The sequence below is a fragment of the Astatotilapia calliptera genome, chromosome 14, assembly GCF_964374335.1.
Source record: "Astatotilapia calliptera chromosome 14, fAstCal68.1, whole genome shotgun sequence".
Taxonomy (NCBI): domain Eukaryota; kingdom Metazoa; phylum Chordata; class Actinopteri; order Cichliformes; family Cichlidae; genus Astatotilapia; species Astatotilapia calliptera.
The window spans coordinates 40,465,127-40,484,886 of record NC_137435.1 but is presented as its reverse complement, the minus strand read 5'-3'; the positions used below and the strand labels follow the sequence as shown (position 1 = coordinate 40,484,886).

At 43.3% G+C, this 19,760-nt stretch overlaps 1 long non-coding RNA gene across 1 annotated transcript; it reads left to right on the top strand.

Moving 5' to 3' along the window:
- Window positions 1-18,368: 18,368 nt before the first annotated feature.
- On the top strand, window positions 18,369-19,316 carry LOC145420037 (uncharacterized). The gene is made up of 2 exons (XR_013901314.1): window positions 18,369-18,508; window positions 19,064-19,316. It is a non-coding gene; the product is annotated as an uncharacterized LOC145420037 (long non-coding RNA).
- Window positions 19,317-19,760: the final 444 nt, after the last annotated feature.

Genomic DNA, 19,760 nt, shown 5'->3' with positions numbered 1-19,760 from the left:
AAGAAAAAAAATGGTAAGGTCTAAATTGGGGTTTTTCCAGTGCCTACATAGATTTACGTTGCCATGGAGATGTTACAAAATAAGGGCTGGGTTAGTTACCCTCTCCTCCAATGTTTCAACAATCATCTGGGCTGTAACGAAAAGCAGAGAGCAAAGAGAGAAACGAGTGTCACCGGCTCTTTGTAGTGTCTGTCATCCTAGCCGGAGCATTTTCACGACTGTAACAACAGTTTAACAAACGTGTTTGCACCCTGACATGTGCACAGATCACGTGACTTGATGAATTTAACAAGGTTTTCCAAAGCAGACAGCACAGATTGTGCTAAAGCTGTATACTCAGAAGTGACAAACTGAATGCTCCACCAGCCAGAAAAGGTCAAGTTAATGAAAAACAGAGCAGCACCTTTGAGATCCAGCCTGCTGTCCCACTCAAGACACCAACAACGACTAATTCACTTCCACTCTGAGACCTTGCACATTTTAAATGCTTGCTTGCCTCTCAAAACAAAACTGTCTTTTGTGATGTGAAGGAGACGGGACCGATGGATGGCTAGAATCTGCCGAAGCTGCCAGCGGGCATTGATCCTGCGGAGCGGCCTCTGCTCCACGCTGGCTGACGGCCAGACAGAAACAAACTGTGCAGAGGGAAAAGTTGCAATGAAGAAAAAAGGAGAAATTAGGAAAAACAACAACAAGAGGAGACGACAGTGGAGACATTCCCCAGCTGCTATGCTCTAAGTCGCATATCGCGCTTCACTGAGACAGCATGAGTTTAATCATAACACGCTGTGTTTGCTTAACAAGTTTACACTAGAGCAGTTCACCTCAGCCCACGCTGATGAGTCTTTCTGAGGGGAGGCAACGTTCCACAGTGACTCAGTCAGCCAGAGAACAAGCAATCTGCAGGACATGCAACACACGTGCAAATACACACAGACACACACAGAATAACAGTAAATTCATGCTTTTGTTCACTCCTGGAACTCAAGGCACGGGAAACTGCAGTTCCTGTAATGGCCTCTTGGCGACTCAGTCCTCAGAGACTCCCATTAATCAGGATATTTGTAGCAAGGTACAAAAAACAAAATCAGCTAAACAAGTCCCAAGAAACACCAGCCGGGAACATCTGGCTGTGATCTTTGCGGGAACCCTTACAACACGAGTTTTGAATTTTTAGCAAACAGCCCATTCTAGCTCAAATAACATTAGCAGATTTTATCAGCTGTCACTGGCAGTGTTGGGAAGGTTACTTTTCAAATGTATTCCACTACAGATTACAGATTACATGCCCCAAAATGTATTTTGTAACATTTTCCGTTACGTTACACAACGACAGTAACGTATTCTGAATACTTTGGATTACTTAATATATTATCATGCTTTTTACAACTACATGAATGTACTATTGCTGTGTGATTTATTACTGTTACTGCAGGTTACTCTCCACATCTTGATATAAATGAGTAACAGTAGGTGGACATTAGGTAAGGCTACACTTTTTGCAGCGATCTCGTATAGAAAACTATTCCACACGTATATAAAACAGGTCAGCGGCTCTCGACTGTAGTAAAGGGACCTCTGGCTAATACGTCGGGTTTGTGTCGGGCTCGTAGGTGGAACCACGGGACGATCGTGGCTCAAGAGTTGGGAGTTCGCCTTGTAATCGGAAGGTTGCCGGTTCGAGCCCCGGCTCCGACAGTCTCGGTCGTTGTGTCCTTGGGCAAGACACTTCACCCGTTGCCTACTGGTGGTGGTCAGAGGGCCCGGTGGCGCCAGTGTCCGGCAGCCTCGCCTCTGTCAGTGCGCCCCAGGGTGGCTGTGGCTACAATGTAGCTGCCATCACCAGTGTGTGTGTGAGTGGGTGGATGACTGGATGTAGTGTGAAGCGCTTTGGGGTCCTGAGGGACGAGTAAAGTGCTAAACAAATACAGGCCATTTACCATTTTGTTGTCTGGGTCGACTTTGCTAGCAGAGACAGAGAGAGGCGTTGAAAGGCTGCTCCTGCAGAACTTATTGTTTCAGAGGAAACACGAACACAGAGTACAGTCGAGTCTTAACAGCTTACTTACAACTGGGCTGTAACACTCTGCCTGTTGCCTTCATATTAAAAAAATCTTTGAACAGTAATTTTTAAAAATATTTCTTCACGTCATTATGCGGCCGCAAGTAGACTTGACATTGGGCCGTTAGATTGAGACACAGACATTAGAGCCTCCCGTGTTTTGTTTGGGTTTTTCCAAAAATAGAGAGGGGGCAGCCTAACGTATGGAACAGGAAAAGACCGCCGTGTAATCCATTTATTTCAACAAAGTAACTGTATTCTGAATACCACCTTTTTAAACGGTAACTGTAACAGAATACAGTTACTCATATTTGTATTTTAAATACGTAACGCCGGTACATGTATTCCGTTACTCCCCAACACTGGTCACTGGTGCACTAATACAGCTAACACTGTTTAAGGTAAGTTGACTGTTTGTAAGTTTTCAATGAACGCTTTTATTTAGAGCGGGGCTCCAGGCCTCGAGGTGTTCTGCAGGTTTTAGATGTGTCCTTGATCCAACACAGCTCGTTTAAATGGATAAATTAAAATGTTCTCCAGAGGCCTGGTAATGAACTAATTGTTCAGGATTCAGGTGTGTTGCCCCAGGTGATCTCTAAAACCTGCAGGACATCGACCCTCGAGGCCTGGAGTTCCCCACACCTGGTTTAGAGAACCTGCTTTCCTAATCCATGCCTAACTAACATAGTTAGATACAAACTGGCTATGAATGCGTTGCTACTAGTCTCAGTAATTATGGTATATAGTTTAATTAAACAGTTTTCATACATGCTACCTGTGCTGAACTTATACAGCGGCCTGGTCCATCAACCCAAACACCAGATGTGTTTTGTTTTATCCGGGTCTAAATCTCTACTTCAAAAAGCGTCACATGTGAGCTAACAGCTAGCTGTAGTTTCAGGTCATCTTTACAGTGACTGCCCCTGCCATGCTGTGCCAAAATGACATTTTCATATGAGTCACTGGTTTGATCTCGGCCGTGCACCTCTATCTAAATCACAGGGTTGACTTATATTACATAAAGCTTCCATTTTTTTCACCTGCAGGAACTGTGCATGTATAGTACACTCATACCATGAAACTGTGTGTGTGTGTGTGTCACAGCATTTTAACAACACAGTGCTGTAAGGAAAACATGCAGTCGAGCGCACATACACATAGGCAGTAAAAAGGCTCCTTTCACTACCGCTGCTATTCATGCGTCTGTTTTCAATGCGACAGCACAGGATCAAAGACCGTCGCATTATAACAAATGAAACATCACACGATGATGCCAGTGACACGATCCTCATAGTCTGGAAGGTATCAGGTGTCACGCTGAAGAGAGCAAGAGAGACGCAGGGAGTGACATAACAGCACAGCAGAACACTTTCACACAGACATTAATCACTGATGTCTTCAAAGCAGTCTAACACCACACACTGGACCACTTTAGTTCCACTGATGGGAACTGAAGGTGGGCCAAAGTAAAACCATATACAGCACTGTTGGCTTATTCGTGTTGTTTGAATGTCATGCACAGTCTTATTGTGCAGTTTCTGATGCATGAGCTGAAATAAACCTGTGAGAGGAAACCCTGCATTCAGCACAGCCACGCCCACCTGGGGGTACCACCGGGCCGGTCAGCCCCTGTGCACCCTCAGTGGAGACCTTTCTGTCTTTGACCTGTGATGCTGTGTGGAGGTTTAATGCTTTACAAATGTTCCACCAAAGAGTCTTTGTCCATTTGCTAATCACAATAATTTAAAGAACAGTTGGATCAATAAAATCTATTTCTGCTGCTAAGAGTTTAGAAAAAATAAAATGTGAAATTTCTGGACTTTATTCTTGTATTGAATGTTGCATATAGACTCGTTCTTATACAACACTTTTCTACTCTACTCAAAGCACTTTATACTACATGTCTCATCCCCATATCTAAGTGCTCTCTGTCCAAATCAGGAAACCTTTCAGAGAGCAACCCCTGGTTCAACCATATGATTGGTGGATGACTTGCTGTACTTCCCAGCCACTCAAACATATGTGTTCTTTTCTTTGTCGCTTCCCATCACACATTGCTCTTATGTCAAAAACCTGCCCTGAGGAGAGAGTCTGACATTGTGGTCTGGTCAAAGCGTCTCGTACAAAGAAAGAAACAGCAATCATGTAACTGCATTAACAAAATCCAGAGTGTGCGTCAACTCATTTTATTGTGAAGTAAATGCGATAAGACAGTCGCGCAATGTCCTCTCCAAGTAATCCAGCGTCTTTTATCAAACACCCCATTTTTAAATATAAACAATGTTTTAAATTCTCTGTTATCAATAGTATGTGTTAGATTTTCCATTAAAGTTTACAGATCACACACAAAATGCAAAAGTCTTCCACTTCATAATAAAAACCAGGAATAGCAAAGCATCTGTCCAAAGTTATGAGACCCACAATAATCACAATATGTCAAAGTAGTTATTTTCTAAACTTCTCCCTCTTTAACAACAACACAACTGTGTTTTTATTTCTACACATGAATACAGATGATGTGATGTTTGTGGCACATATGTCGATGAAAGCTGATTCTTTGATTTGCATTGCTAATATTGGTGGGAACATTTCAGTGGACTATGTTGTTCAACCATTTAAGGTCGTATTTTATGAATAAAACGTCTTTCTTTCTTTTTTTTACCATATTTTGTGGTAAAATGTGCAAACACTTTAGGAACACGAAGACCTTGTGAGCTGCAACCTGTTTTTGGGCCCACAGGTACTGGAACCAATAAGTAGGGTCTTTCTTTTATGTGGGCTTGTCTGTTTAAAGGTTCTTGGCTCTTGGGACTCTACCCAGTATTTCAGCCTACACTGCACATGTGAACTGCCAGACTGTATCAGGAGAGTGAGCGCTGAGTGTTCATGTGTGAAAAAACAGGAAGGTTGAAAAGCATCTGGATCCACTCCCCTATGATCAACAAATAACTGATCAAAGCCAAATAATCAGAGGCGCTTATGTCATATAAGAACATTTGAATTCTCAGAATAATTGCAAAATGAAGCTTTAGAGGAAAGCTCGTGTGATCTTGGGCACAGCTCAATATGGACACGTTTTGTGGATTTTTAGCATACTGACAACAAATTTCAGCAGTGGTTTGATTGATGTAGTCATGGATTTGTGGTTAGGGATTGTGGCAAGCCACTAAGGCAACTTCTGAGGCAAATAACCCTGAAACAAGTGGTTCTGGCAGTGAAGGAGGAACGAACAGTTGGGGGTCCAAATCATAGAAACCAATCCTGTGCCCACTGCAGGGATCAGATTTCATATGAAGGATTCTTACAGCAATAATCTTTGAGTTAGTAGGTTTTGACGTTTGGGGAAATCCACTTTCAGGCCCTTTGAGAGTTCAGGTTCTCAATTTTAAAAATGGAAAGACAGTGTTTGTTGTATTTTTGTCTTTCCTTCGACTGCATTACTCAAAAATCCAAAGTATTTATCAATCTGTGCTTTTTGAGCTTCTAATAATCAGCACCAGACTTTGTGACTTCAGCATAGTTTTATTAAACAATGTTTTTATTGCTTTTTGCAACAGCATACAAAGGTTTGTTTTCACAGTAATATGCCACAGTAATAAGAACACTCCCGCCTCACCTCCCATCTCTGCTCTCTCCCAAACCTACATCAAATAGAAACACATGAAATATGCATACAGTAGTACAATATGTGGCATTTATAGATATTGAATGAAACAAAAAGGGAAAAGAAATAGAAATAGCTAGCACAGACTAAACAATTTTCCCCTCATCCAGACTCCTGCAGCAGTTGTCCGATGTTTACTTCTTTTACAAAGTTTTTAAATGGCTTCCAGATCTCATCAAAATATGTTAACTTGTCTTTGAGAATTGCCATACACTGTGCCAAAGGATTTATCCAAGCACCAATAGCAGGAGGATCTGATTTTTTCCAGTTTAATGCAACTGTACATTTTGCCTGTGATGTACAATAATCCATAAACTTAATTTGATGGGCTCTTAGTTTAAGATTTTTAGGATACACATGTAGTAGCAACATTTCTGCTTCTAAAGCAATCTTTGTATTCAAAATTGGTTTATTTTATCTCCGAAAACGTCAGAGCACTTATGCAAATATGTGATGTCCTGATGAATCGAGCAGATATTTGAAGTTTACACAGAAACATTCTCGCATGAAAATATCTTAAAAGTTTATTTTGGGACCCAGACAGAGTAATATTTCAAACTCCGCCCCTCTGCGTTCCTCCGCCACTGCCTCGTTTGAGTTTTGGATGAAATGCATTCTGGGATATTGCATTTCATCATTTCGAGCTGATTGGAGACCAAAACAGCCAATCAGATATTTTTGCATCCAAGTCTGTGATTGGCTGGCTTTGTGGCACAAATATAACGGTGTAGAGAAAGAGTTGAGCGCGCACGGGCAGAAATAATGGGTGCGCGCACAGCTGCTTAGAGCTGTAGCATCCAGATTACTTACAGCTACTTCCGTGCAGCTGATATAAGATGCGGTAAACTGAAGACAGCTTCAACCGTCTGTTGAAAAATAGTAACGGACCACATTTTCCTGTTAGTACCTGTAACGGCATTGTAACAATATTAGATTACTTGTTCCTGAAAAAAGTAACGGCGTTATTCCCATCACTGGTAATGAGTCACATAACACTCATCACTGTAGATAATTCATATATTACCATCCCAGTGACATTGGGCAACAGTCTGTGTACTGGGAAAGGATGAGATTATGATAAGAGCCCCTCCCCCCCACTTCAGCACAGTTCATCACTACATGTCTGTCCCAGCCCCGGTTCCTGCCCAGCAGTATTAACAGAACAGAACAAGCCTGCCTGGCATACAAAATAACCCAAACTTCCTGGCATTAAACATGGAGGTAGTCCAGGAGTTTATATGGGTGTATGTGAAAATACTGTGCACAGGAACGCACAGCCCGTCTCAGGTTTCCCTCCTCATCATTCCATCGCATTCTGTAATGCATCACTGTCATGTTGCCCCATTCCAAATAGTTTAGTCTGACAGGACCCACTTGGAGGTGATAGCATGAACCTGTGTGTAACACACTTAAGCTTTCCACGCTGAGAGCTCCACTGTTGAAATGCATATGTAGAAAATGTGGGTTTTTTCTGTTTCAAAGCTAGATGTTTGTTGTTTCTTAAAGTTTTAATTCCTCTGCATGTTTTAGACTTTTGTATCAGCAATAAATCACATCACTCTAATATCAATATATATGATTTATTTTTGTGGATAACATTAACAGACACATACACTAATGCAACATGTAACTGTGGCCAGTAATGACTAATGCATTTCCAATGAACAGCTGCTGCTGCACATTTTCATAACAAAACTGCGAGCAGTATGTCCTGCACTATTTCATCCAACCTAAACAATTATTACTGCAAAAACTGCAAAATGGGGTGTTGCGTACACTTTCATAGCAAGCTTGAATTCTCAAATTATCCCACAGGTCTGTATTTGGCTTGGCAACTTTTTTGGTCTTCATATTTTACTAACAGCGACCCCTGTTTGCGTTCCATCTTAGGCATTGTCTCATCATCGATGGGAGTCAGCTGACTGCTTGACCCCTGAGCTGTCCAACATTTACTTAAAATTCCAGGGAGGTAATTTTGGACAATAATCAACTCATATATAACTGCAGCCTGCTTCACACACCTCGGTATCGTCTTACTTGAGTTAACATTCTTGACTCTTGAGCTGTTCTACACAACCCTGAATCATCATTGCATGCTGAGCTGATCCGTACATGTGTATTCATACTTTTTGTACTACAAAGGTGCTTCACTTACAAAGCCATGGTAAATCACGCTGTGAACCTAACTTGGTTTGGATGAGGTTATGTGCCAGAGTAAAGATCAACAAGTTCGTAGACAATAAAGGCTCTGCAGTGGAGATTACTTACAGTCGGGCATTTTGGACAACACTTTTATTTTTGATGCAAAAAAGAGAAGAGTGTGATGTGCAAACTGCTTCCAGGACAGAAAGGACTGTGCAATACTGCTAACACAACGTTGACTCTTTGCAGGCAGCATGCTAACACCAAGCTAGCAAAGCAGAGTGATGGTAAAACTGAGTGCGCATGTGTTAGCCTCAGGTTTATGTTGTTAAATGGTAATTATGAGACAATACATAATGTAACAAATTACTTTCTCTGCTGAGTAATTAAGTAACATACTCCATTGCTTTAAGGCATTACTTTTTTCAAGAACACTGGATATGACAGAGCAGCTATTTTTACTCCCTGACCTTGGATCATATTTGTTTTTAACTTTACTTGTTCTCAGACTGTTAAACACCACAGGGGCTGCAGCCGCTAAAGTTTCTCAGTGATAGAGATATGATACTGATAAATCTGTCAACTTATATTTTTGAAAGCTTTCTTTCTTTCAGAGATGCTTCAACCAGGTGTTGTGGCAGGACTTGTGGATGTTTCTAGGTTTGCTTCAGATGGACAGTGACGGAATTAACGAGTGCCTTAATTTCAAGCAGACCAATGAAATTAGGGGTTAGTTTCATGGACTCACTTCTCAAGGAAATATTTTTGGAAAACAGTTAAGTTTCTAACTTAATGAGCAGTTGGGAGTCAGTGGTGGTGAGGCTTTTTATTCTGTTCCTGGGTTCTTAGTAGGGCAGCCCTAGTGATCCTACAGAGGTGACGACAGCATTGGAGGTGATGCTGGACAGGTCAGCTCGCTCTCTTGGGCTGGGAGGAGCAGATAGCAAGGTGAGAGGCCAGTGGCAGAGCTGTGAACTCCCGGTGGACTGGAGTGCACCACATATTGCACTGATTTGTTGTCTGTCCATTTGCCTGTGGGTAAAAAAGAGCAGACACTTAGCTGTGTCCAGAATCGGGAACTGAACTGTGAAGCCAAAAGAGACGATCTGTGTGGAGCTCAGCCGTCTCTAGAGGGAGCTTGGAGAGATGTGCTTTGCTTTGGAGACCCAGCACTGGTCAAACTGGTTGCATTACCTGCCTTTGAATTTCTGTTCACAGTTCTGTGGCAGTCTAAACAGTAGCTGTTAAACAGAATGGTCTGTCCTGCTGGTGGTGGTAGAGGAACACTGGTGGGATCATTAAAGTCACAAATGCGCAACCACTCGATACCAAGAATGCCTGTAAATTTTGGACAATTTATAATAAAGTTTGGTATTCACACACACTGCACTGCTAAAGTATTCATTCACCTGTTCAAATCATCAAATTCACTGATTACTTTCACAATAGATAGACCTTCCTGTTCCAGCATGACTGCACACCAGTGCACAAAGCCCATAAAGACATGGATGAGCGAGTTTGGTGTGGAAGAACTTGACTGGCCTGCACAGAGTGCATGACCTGAGGAAGGTGAAGTTTCATTCCCAAATCGGACCTCATCTCCCATGATGTTGCTGACCCTTCCTGGTCTGCTTGGAGGATGAAGGCTTCTCGCCCTCCCTGATGAACTGGATGGATAGCATTGGTCTTGCCCAAACTTGATGTTTCCTCCATTGCTGCTGCTCCAAAATGTCGGCCAACACTTTGGGACCTTGTCATGACACCATTCGTATCTTCCCTGTCTAAGAGCAGTCTTCCATCCTGCTCCAAAATGTGCACCATGGTTCCTCTCCCCACATAACCTGCGCTGTGAGACCTCCCTCAATCCCCACCTATGCAGGTTTGTAGGAGTGTTTCCAGTTTCAGACTGACAGTTTCTCAGCAATCAATGCAATAATGACTAGTTTGAATATATGCAATTTAAAGTGGCCTAGTTTAACCATTTAAAGTCACATGAAATCCATTATGCCAGCTAGCCTTTAGTTCAATATAACAGCCTTTCCCCATATTTCCCCATTTTTTTCTCCTGTCAGCTTTCTCTTGGCTGTCACACATCACAGATGGATTTGGACATTAACACTTTTCTCATCTGCCTCTCAGTTATGAGAAGCCTAATGTCTTTGGAACAAACCATGAGAATCAAACTTCCTCCAGTCAGCAAAAAAGGGAGAGGACACGGTCTGAAAATATCTTTCACACCCAGATCCTGACACTTCGTCCATCATTGTATACTGTTCACCAATCTGTGCCATAAATGTCAGTTTTATTAAAGACCGTGTTGAAATGCTTAATATAAACATGTTAGACTTTGTGCTCAACTACCCAAGTAAGAAAACAAAAAAGAAGAAAAAAGGGTTAGAGCATGAAGTGTTTCTCAGGGCTTTCATCCAAAATACCTCACAGATCTGTGAGTGAATTTCTTTACAAAATGGGGTCTGCCAACAGAAATGAAACACCCTCTGTCATGCTAAAATCGATGATCGAGCCGCTGAATTATCTGAGAAATAAAAAGGAGAGGATATTAGAGGATATTAGAACAAGTCTCTGGAGTACTGCCATACAGGTAAATGGCAAAAGTGACCTATGCTTTGATGCCTGTGAAAAGGCAGAGATGGGATGGGGATTTTAAAAAGCCACCTCTCACCCGCCTCAGCACTCAGGACAAAAGCCAGACCTGGTCCATTATTTGTTCTGTGTGAAGTAAGCCACAGAAATGCCTGTCCAAATGCCATGTGAAACATGTGCTGCAGCCTGCTTTATGATATCATCCACCAGTCATCCACATAAGAAAAAACCCACACAGCCCTGTTAAAAAGGCAGGCAACAACAAAATGTAGCACAGCTCATTAACAAAGGCATGAGTCACTGGGCCTCTCTTCGACAGGATACGTGCACCAAAACATCATCTACAGTGGCTGCTTTTACGAACAGTGGTTCATTTTGTTTACAGGTTTGCAGCATCATTTCCAACGTGTGACAGAGTGCCAGAAAATGACCCTTTTCTATCCTGTACCTAATGAAAGAACAGATCACACGACACAGCCACAGGTCGTTAGCTAACTAAGACCATTACATTCAATGTGAGGCACAAAAAGGATGAAATGGTAACGATCCTACATAACGGAGCCTGCTGGTGGCATCCAGTAACTCGAATATGCAGAATTCACAGCAGATGCTGGAAGCTGGAGCTGCTCAGCAGATCGCCCTGCCAACTTTACAGGAGATAGGGACTGCCGCTGTTTCAGCTCCGAATTATCTGAGGGACCAGAGCGAACGAGGACCTCCAGCTCAGTCTTTGGGCAGAGTTACAGTCAGAGTAGGTTAGCTTGGGAACATACAGTTCAGTCCTTGGGGAGTCAAATCAGCAGCACAACAGTCTCTGAATAGGAACGACAATAAGCTCGGCTCAGAAAGGCCGGCACAGATACAGGACACATAAACTTCACAGTCCACCCACAAACACCAAGTGCAGTTTTCAGCAGGAAACTAAAAATCCGAGCGTGGCTCAGAAATAGAAACACCAGGTAATATTTGACTGCTGTCCGTCTCTGACACGACAAGGTTTCACCAACAGTTCTTTAAACAACAAACTCTGTTTTTTATGTCAAAGACAATAACACAGTTTATAAACTTTCAGTGGTAAAAACACGACAAACGTTTTCGCTCTGTATTTCTGAATCAGATTTAACCTTGGATGATCTTGTGATAACTCTGCACTCAAACCTTCCCTACCAGTGTTTTGTGAAAATAATGCTGTTTGATGAAGTGTGACATGGTATGACCGCACCACCATATTATTTATCAGATATTTCAATGAAATATGTTAGAAAACACACCGACACCCCAAATACAATGGAGAGATTGACATGGGCGGTGACTCATGTTTGTGGAGTTTAATGAAGCCTCATTTTCTGCTCAGCCAGCGTCGGCACACCTGTCAAATATCCATCAAATTCAAATTCAAATTTTCTTTGTCACGTACACAGTCATACACAGTACGATATGCAGTGAAATGCTTGGACAACTGCTCGTGACCTAAAGAAAACAAAAAAGGAAAAGGCTATGAATAAGATAGGAAATAAATATGAAAAATTAAAAAGGGTAAATTTAACTAGGAAGGAATAAAATATAAATTAAGGTTAAAAATGAAATAACTGTACAACACAAATTAGAATGAAGGGTAAATTTAACTGGGAAGAATAAGATAAAATATATAAATTAAAGTTGAAAATAAAATAACTGTACAACAAAATACACAATATAGAACTATATAAGAATGTATGAAGAAAACTAAATAAATATATACACAATAACAGCAGCTGTACAAGTATTAACTGGAAATGAAGAATGTAGTGACCAGTGTTGTGCAATCCACATTATGTCTTGTGCAGTGCAAATATGCTTAAAGTGATTTAAGTGATGAAGTGAAAACAAAGTCCAGAATGTCCAGTGTGTGTGTAAGAACTACAGGGAGTGCAGAACTATTAGGCAAATGGGTATTTTGTCCACATCATCCTCTTCATGCATGTTGTCTTACTCCAAGCTGTATAGGCTCGAAAGCCTACTACCAATTAAGCATATTAGGTGATGTGCATCTCTGTAATGAGAAGGGGTGTGGTCTAATGACATCAACACCCTATATCAGGTGTGCATAATTATTAGCCAACGTCCTTTCCTTTGGCAAAATGGGTCAAAAGAAGGACTTGACAGGCTCAGAAAAGTCAAAAATAGTGAGATATCTTGCAGAGGGATGCAGCAGTCTCAAAATTGCAAAGCTTCTGAAGCGTGATCATCGAACAATCGAGCGTTTCATTCAAAATAGTCAACAGGGTCGCAAGAAGCGTGTGGAAAAACCAAGGCGCAAAATAACTGCCCATGAACTGAGAAAAGTCAAGCGTGCAGCTGCCAAGATGCCACTTGCCACCAGTTTGGCCATATTTCAGAGCTGCAACATCACTGGAGTGCCCAAAAGCACAAGGTGTGCAATACTCAGAGACATGGCCAAGGTAAGAAAGGCTGAAAGACGACCACCACTGAACAAGACACACAAGCTGAAACGTCAAGACTGGGCCAAGAAATATCTCAAGACTGGTTTTTCTAAGGTTTTATGGACTGATGAAATGAGAGTGAGTCTTGATGGGCCAGATGGATGGGCCCGTGGCTGGATTGGTAAAGGGCAGAGAGCTCCAGTCCCACTCAGACGCCAGCAAGGTGGAGGTGGAGTACTGGTTTGGGCTGGTATCATCAAAGATGAGCTTGTGGGGCCTTTTCGGGTTGAGGATGGAGTCAAGCTCAACTCCCAGTCCTACTGCCAGTTTCTGGAAGACACCTTCTTCAAGCAGTGGTACAGGAAGAAGTCTGCATCCTTCAAGAAAAACATGATTTTCATGCAGGACAATGCTCCATCACACGCGTCCAAGTACTCCACAGCGTGGCTGCAAGAAAGGGTATAAAAGAAGAAGAACTAATGACATGGCCTCCTTGTTCACCTGATCTGAACCCCATTGAGAACCTGTGGTCCATCATCAAATGTGAGATTTACAAGGAGGGAAAACAGTACACCTCTCTGAACAGTGTCTGGGAGGCTGTGGTTGCTGCTGCACGCAATGTTGATGGTGAACAGATCAAAACACTGACAGAATCCATGGATGGCAGGCTTTTGAGTGTCCTTGCAAAGAAAGGTGGCTATATTGGTCGCTGATTTGTTTTTGTTTTTGAATGTCAGAAATGTATATTTGTGAATGTGGAGATGTTATATTGGTGTCACTGGTAAAAATAAATAATTGAAATGGGTATATATTTGTTTTTTGTTAAGTTGCCTAATAATTATGCACAGTAATAGTCACCTGCACACACAGATATCCCCCTAAAATAGCTAAAACTAAAAACAAACTAAAAACTACTTCCAAAAACATTCAGCTTTGATATTAATGAGTTTTTTGGGTTCATTGAGAACATGGTTGTTGTTCAATAATAAAATTATTCCTCAGAAATACAACTTGCCTAATAATTCTGCACTCCCTGTATATGTGTGGGTCAGTACTGTGTGGTGGTGTGATTGAGAGACCGTATCGCCTGCGGGAAGAAGCTCCTCCTCAGTCTCTCTGTGTTGGTCTTCAGGGAGCGGAATCGCTTTCCTGACCTCAGCAGAGAGAACAGTCTGTTGTTGGGATGGCTGAGGTCCTTCACCATCTTCCTGGCCTTGGTCCAGCACCGCCTGCTGTAGATTGAGTGCAGGTCAGGGAGCTCGGAGCGGATGGTGCGCTCAGCTGACCGCACAACCCTCTGTAGAGCTCGTCTGTCCTGCATGGTGCTGTTCCCGAACCAGGTTAAGATGTTTCCCGTCAGGATGCTCTCTATGGTGCACGAGTAAAAGTTCCTGAGCACCTTGGAGGGCAGTTGGAAGTCTCTCAAGCGTCTGAGGTGGTAGAGACGCTGTCGGGCCTTTTTCACCACGGTGTTGATGTGACAGGACCATGACAGGTCCTGCGTGATGTGAACTCCGAGGTATTTGAAGCTGTCCACTCTCTCCACTGGGCACTCGTTGATGACGGGGGTCTGGTAGTTCCTCTCCTGCTTAGTGCTGAAGTCCACTATCAGCTCCTTTGTCTTACTGACGTTTAGAAGGAGGTTGTTCCTCTGGCACCAGTTCTCCAGATTCCTAATCTCCTTCACGTAGGCCGTCTCGTTGTTATCAGAGATCAGGCCCACCACGACGGTGTCGTCAGCAAACTTGATGATGGTGGTGGAGCTGGTAGTGGCCACACAGTCATATGTGTACAAAGAGTACAGCAGGGGGCTCAGAACACACCCCTGGGGGGCTCCAGTGCTGAGAGTGGTGGAGGCTGAGACATGTCCGCCCATCCTTACTGCCTGTGGTCTGCCAGTTAGGAAGTTGGAGATCCACTGACACATAGATGAGCTGAGTCCCAGATGCTCCAGCTTGGTGGTGAGTGTGGAGGGAATTATGGTGTTAAATGCAGAGCTGTAGTCTATGAAGAGCATTTTAACATAATTCCCCCTTCTAGTGTCCAAGTGAGTGAGTGATGTGTGGAGGAGATGAGAGATGGCATCGTCTGTGGAACGATTTGGACGGTAAGCAAACTGTAGTGGGTCCAGTGTGTCTGGTAGTGAAGAAATGATGAAGTCTCTGACCAGGCGTTCAAAGCACTTCATCACTACTGAGGTGAGGGCTACAGGGCGATAGTCATTGAGAGAAGCAGGGTGGGGTTTCTTCGGGACAGGAACAATGATGGACTCTTTGAAGCATGTGGGGATCACCGACTGAGATAAAGAGATGTTGAATATCTCAGTGAACACAGGAGCTAGCTGGTATGCGCTGTCATGGTCCTGGGCCATGTGGGCCCAGTATTCTTAGTTCCTTGTATTTTTGTATTTCGTTCCTTATTTAGGCCATGTTTTCTGAGTTGCCCTGTTGTGTTGTTCCCTAAGTGTTTTCCCTTCATGGCTCTCTCCCCCCTGTGTGCCCTCTATGTATTTATGAGCCCTCGTCTCCCTTTGTGGTTGTTTCATGTTTCCCCAGCCCGTTATGTCTGTGTTTTCCCCGTGCTCTCTCTCCTCCTGTCTGAACCTCTGTGCCTGTACATGTCATGTTCAGTTCACCCCGCCCTGTCTCGTTATGATTATCAGTGTCACCTGTGTTCCCCGTGTGTGCCCACTTTCCTCGTTTACCCTCTGTGTATTTCTGTCTGAGTCTCCCTCTGTTCGGCGTCGCGTTCTCCCTCATGCCGTGTGTGGTTCTCCCCGTGTCTTCCGGTATATGTTACTTTAGCTTTTCCCAGTTTAGTGTAGTTTTGCATTGCTTTTGTATCATCGTTATTGTTTATCACTTGTCAGCAATAAAGCTGCATTTTGAGTTTATCCCCCGTGTCTGTGAGTTTGCAATTTGGGTCCTCATCCTGCCTGCCACACGGCCGAAACATGACATGTGCAGTCTCTGAGGATACGACCTGGGATGCCGTCTGGTCCTGCTGCTTTCCTGGTGTTCACTCTCTTGAAGGCTCTCCTTACTTCATGCTCGGAGATGACGAGCACGTTTCCGGTGCTGGCAGTATCTTCCTGTCTGCAGCCGTTAGCGCCGCTAACACTAGCATTGTTGGAGTCCTTAGCTGCAGCCTCGAAGCGAGCATAGAAAGTGTTCAGCTCGTCTGCCAGAGTCACGGCCGCGTTCGTCATACCGGTTGTTGGTGCTTTATAGGCCGTTATTGTCCTTAGTCCCCGCCACAGGCTCCTAGAGTCACTCTGTTGGAGTTGTGACTCTAGTTTCCTCCCGTAGCGCTGCTTCGCCTCTTTCACCGCCCTCCGCACGTTATATGACGCGGCTTTGTACGGGTCCATGTCCCCCGTCATGAGTCCCGTGTTGTAGGCAGCGGTGCGGGATCTCAGAGCGTCGCGGATGGTTTTATCCACCCACGGCTTCTGGTTGGGAAACGTTGTGATAGTCTTTGTCTCCACGGTATCATCCGCTAGTTTCCCGATGAATCCCACAACCGCTTCCGTAAACACGTTGACGTCATCGTCGGAGCTGTTTCTGAACATGCCCCAGTCTGCGTCATCGAGTGCGTCCTGTAACACGGCCACCGATTGATCCGTCCTCTGAACCGGAACTTCCTGTTTCAGCCTTTGTTTGTATTTTGGCATGAGGAAGATGGCGGCGTGATCAGATTTGCCAAACGGAGGGCGGGATTGTGCCTTGTAGCCGTCCTTGACCGTAGTGTAGCAGTGGTCCAGTGTCCTTTCACCCCTGGTGGGGCAGGTGATGTGTTGATAAAAGTTCGGCGCTGTGCGTTTGAGGTTGGCGCTATTAAAGTCCCCCGTCACAATAAGCGCAGCGTCCCGGTGTTGTGTCTGGTGCTGTGTGAGTGCCTCATGCAGCTCGCATAAGGCGGTGACCGTGTCCGCTTGTGGTGGAATATAAACGGCACTTACAATGACCGATGTAAATTCCCGAGGTAGATAAAAAGGACGACACATGATGGACAGTAGTTCCAGATTTGGTGTGCAGGAGCGTGTGAGAGGAACAACGTTCGCACTGTTGCACCAGTTGTTGTTCACCATTAAACACACGCCGCCTCCCCTTGACTTCCCCGAGTCCCGTGTCCTGTCCATGCGGTGAACCGAGAAGAACTCGGCCGGCTGGATGGCGTGGTCCGGCACCGCTGGGTTCAGCCATGTCTCGGTGAAGCAGAGGAGATTGCAGTCCCGAATGTCTCTCTGGAACTTTATCCTGGCCCTGAGGTCGTCAAGCTTGTTCTCCAGTGACTGGACGTTGGCGAGCAGGATGCTAGGCAGAGGTGTGCGGTGTGCACGAGCTCTCAGCCTGTTCCTGACGCCGGCTCGCTTCCCTCTAGGCCGCCGCCGCTTCCCTTTGTTCTCCCTCGAGATCTCACTCGGCCAGCTCGGATCCGGAGTTAAAAACTTCGAATTGTGAGTACATTGTATACCAATAGAAACAAGAGTGTCACTGTCATACCTAATGTACCCAATGGTGATGATTTTGTCGATTTAGAAACGCTGAAAACTAACTTAAAAAACAAAGACAAAGAAAAAGTGGTCGGAGCAGTCGTGACGGCAGCCGACCTCACCGGCGCCATCTTCTTTCTAACTTTAAAGAAGAATCCGAATGCATGAAAGAAATCATCATCTGCACAGCTGGGATAACAATTCATGTCAATTTTATTTACACAGCGCCAAATCACAACAACAGTCGCCTCAAGGCACTTTATATTGTAAGGTAGATCCTACAATAATACATACAGAGAAAACACAACAATCACATGACCCCCTATGAGCAAGCACTTTGGCGACAGTGGGAAGGAAAAACTCCCTTTTTACAGGAAGAAACCTCCGGCGGAACCAGGCTCAGGGAGGGGCGGGGCCATCTGCTGTGATTGGTTGAGGTGAGAGAAGGAAGACAGAAACACTCAATGCATCATGGGAATCCCCCAGCAGCTTACACCTATTGCAGCATAACTAAGGATTCAGGGTCACTTTATCAAAAAGGAAAGTTTTAACAGGGGATAATATTATAAAAACCATCTGTTCTCTTCTGCTTAGCCTTGCTAGTTAACCCAACCCCTCTATGGGAGGAAGCCAGAGTACCCAGAGAGAACACGAATGACCCTGATGCTGGAATTGAACTCAGGACCTTATTGGTGTGAGGCAACAGTGCTGACCACTGTGCTACTTTTACGCTAGTCCATCAATTTAAAAGCAAAATATTATTTTTTTGTACCATCACAGCAAATTCAAAAGTGTTAAATGTTTTGGTGTTAATAGTCTTCGTGCAAAAGTAGAGTTAATTTTACTCTAAGCAGAGTCACATTCTTTTAATGTAACTCTGAGGTGTAAAATGATAGTAGTTAAAATCGAGTGTTAAAAATGAGTGTTTCTCTGTCAAATCTGGAGGTGTTACAATGGAAACATTAACTCTTGACCTCTTAACTCTGAACTCCTAGAGGGGCTATGACACCAACAGAGTAAATTCACAGACTCCGCCCCCAGCACGGCTCCAATCGAAGCTGAAGTGAAGCCGTTTCAGAACATTTTGCTCTACATATTTGAGTTGTTTGCCATGCTTGGTAAGTCATTTTTTCAAAGATTGTTTCAATTATTGTTATGAGCTTTTACTTCTGTGGCTCTTTGGAGTTGAGACAAAGCTGTGTGAAAGGCATTAGCCATGTTGCTCGCTGATAGCATAATATTCTGTTTTAGCTAGCTGAAAGGTATTGTTTGCCTTGAAAAAAAGCTTGCATGTGAATTTTCAGTCAAACCTTTGGTCAAATACACCTAAAACAATGTGTAGAATGTGAAATGTTGGTATAATGGTGCTGCTTGAAGCCTGAAAACGATCGCCCATAAAAAAAAACCGAGCAAACAGCAGTAGCTGACGTCCTGACTGGATTCTACGTTAGCATAGATCCCTCCAGAGTTTTGTGCACACGGTTTAGGTAAAAATGAAAAAGGTTGAGGTTTTACATTTAGTTCAGTATTACCTGTTGCCTGTGTCCTTGTCTTTTGGGAAAATACTTTACACAAGTAATGGCTCAAAGATGATTCCTTTTTTTTTTTACTGTGCTGCAATTTTTTTGTGCCATTAATTAGTGTCAACTAATTTTTATTCAATCTCCGCACAGGATATGCTTGTGAAGATGGAATATGGGGGAGAGCAGAAGTGCGTTGAAGTTCCACAAAGGGATGAATGAAGGACATGCATATTGTATTGAAGCAATAAGTGATGAGATGCTGTTATTTGCATTTACCATGTCAGACCTTTTGATAAACAAAATTCTAATGAAAGTGAGAACATATATACTGTTACATCTTTCAGAAAATGTTTTGAAATTGTGGTGCACAGTTCAGAATAAATGTTTTTCAAAAACCATTGCATCTTTTTAGTAAATGTTTATTTCCAAAAGAAATGTCTAGAAGTTCAGAACAGGAAAATTTCCGCTTTTTAGAATGAATTAGAAGATAACTCTTACGTAGTTAAACTAAAATACTCTTTGAGAGTTAATATATAAACTCTTAACACCAAGTGTTAAATTATCAACTCCAGACAGATTTGGTGTTTAACACTAAATCAGAGTTAACGTACCAACTCTCCAAAAAGAGTTAAATTAACACTCTCTGGTGTAGACCCATATAGACACTTTAATAGTGTTGAAATCAAATCTGGCAGTGTTAATTTGGACATGCTGGATTTGCTGTGATGCTACCATAGCATTTTAGTACGTGAGGGTTTTTTTGGAGGACCCTCAAATGGCTGTTAGAAAAACTGCAGTTTTTAACACTTCAGCATTGGAAGTTTCTTCTTGATTTTCCTGATTATAT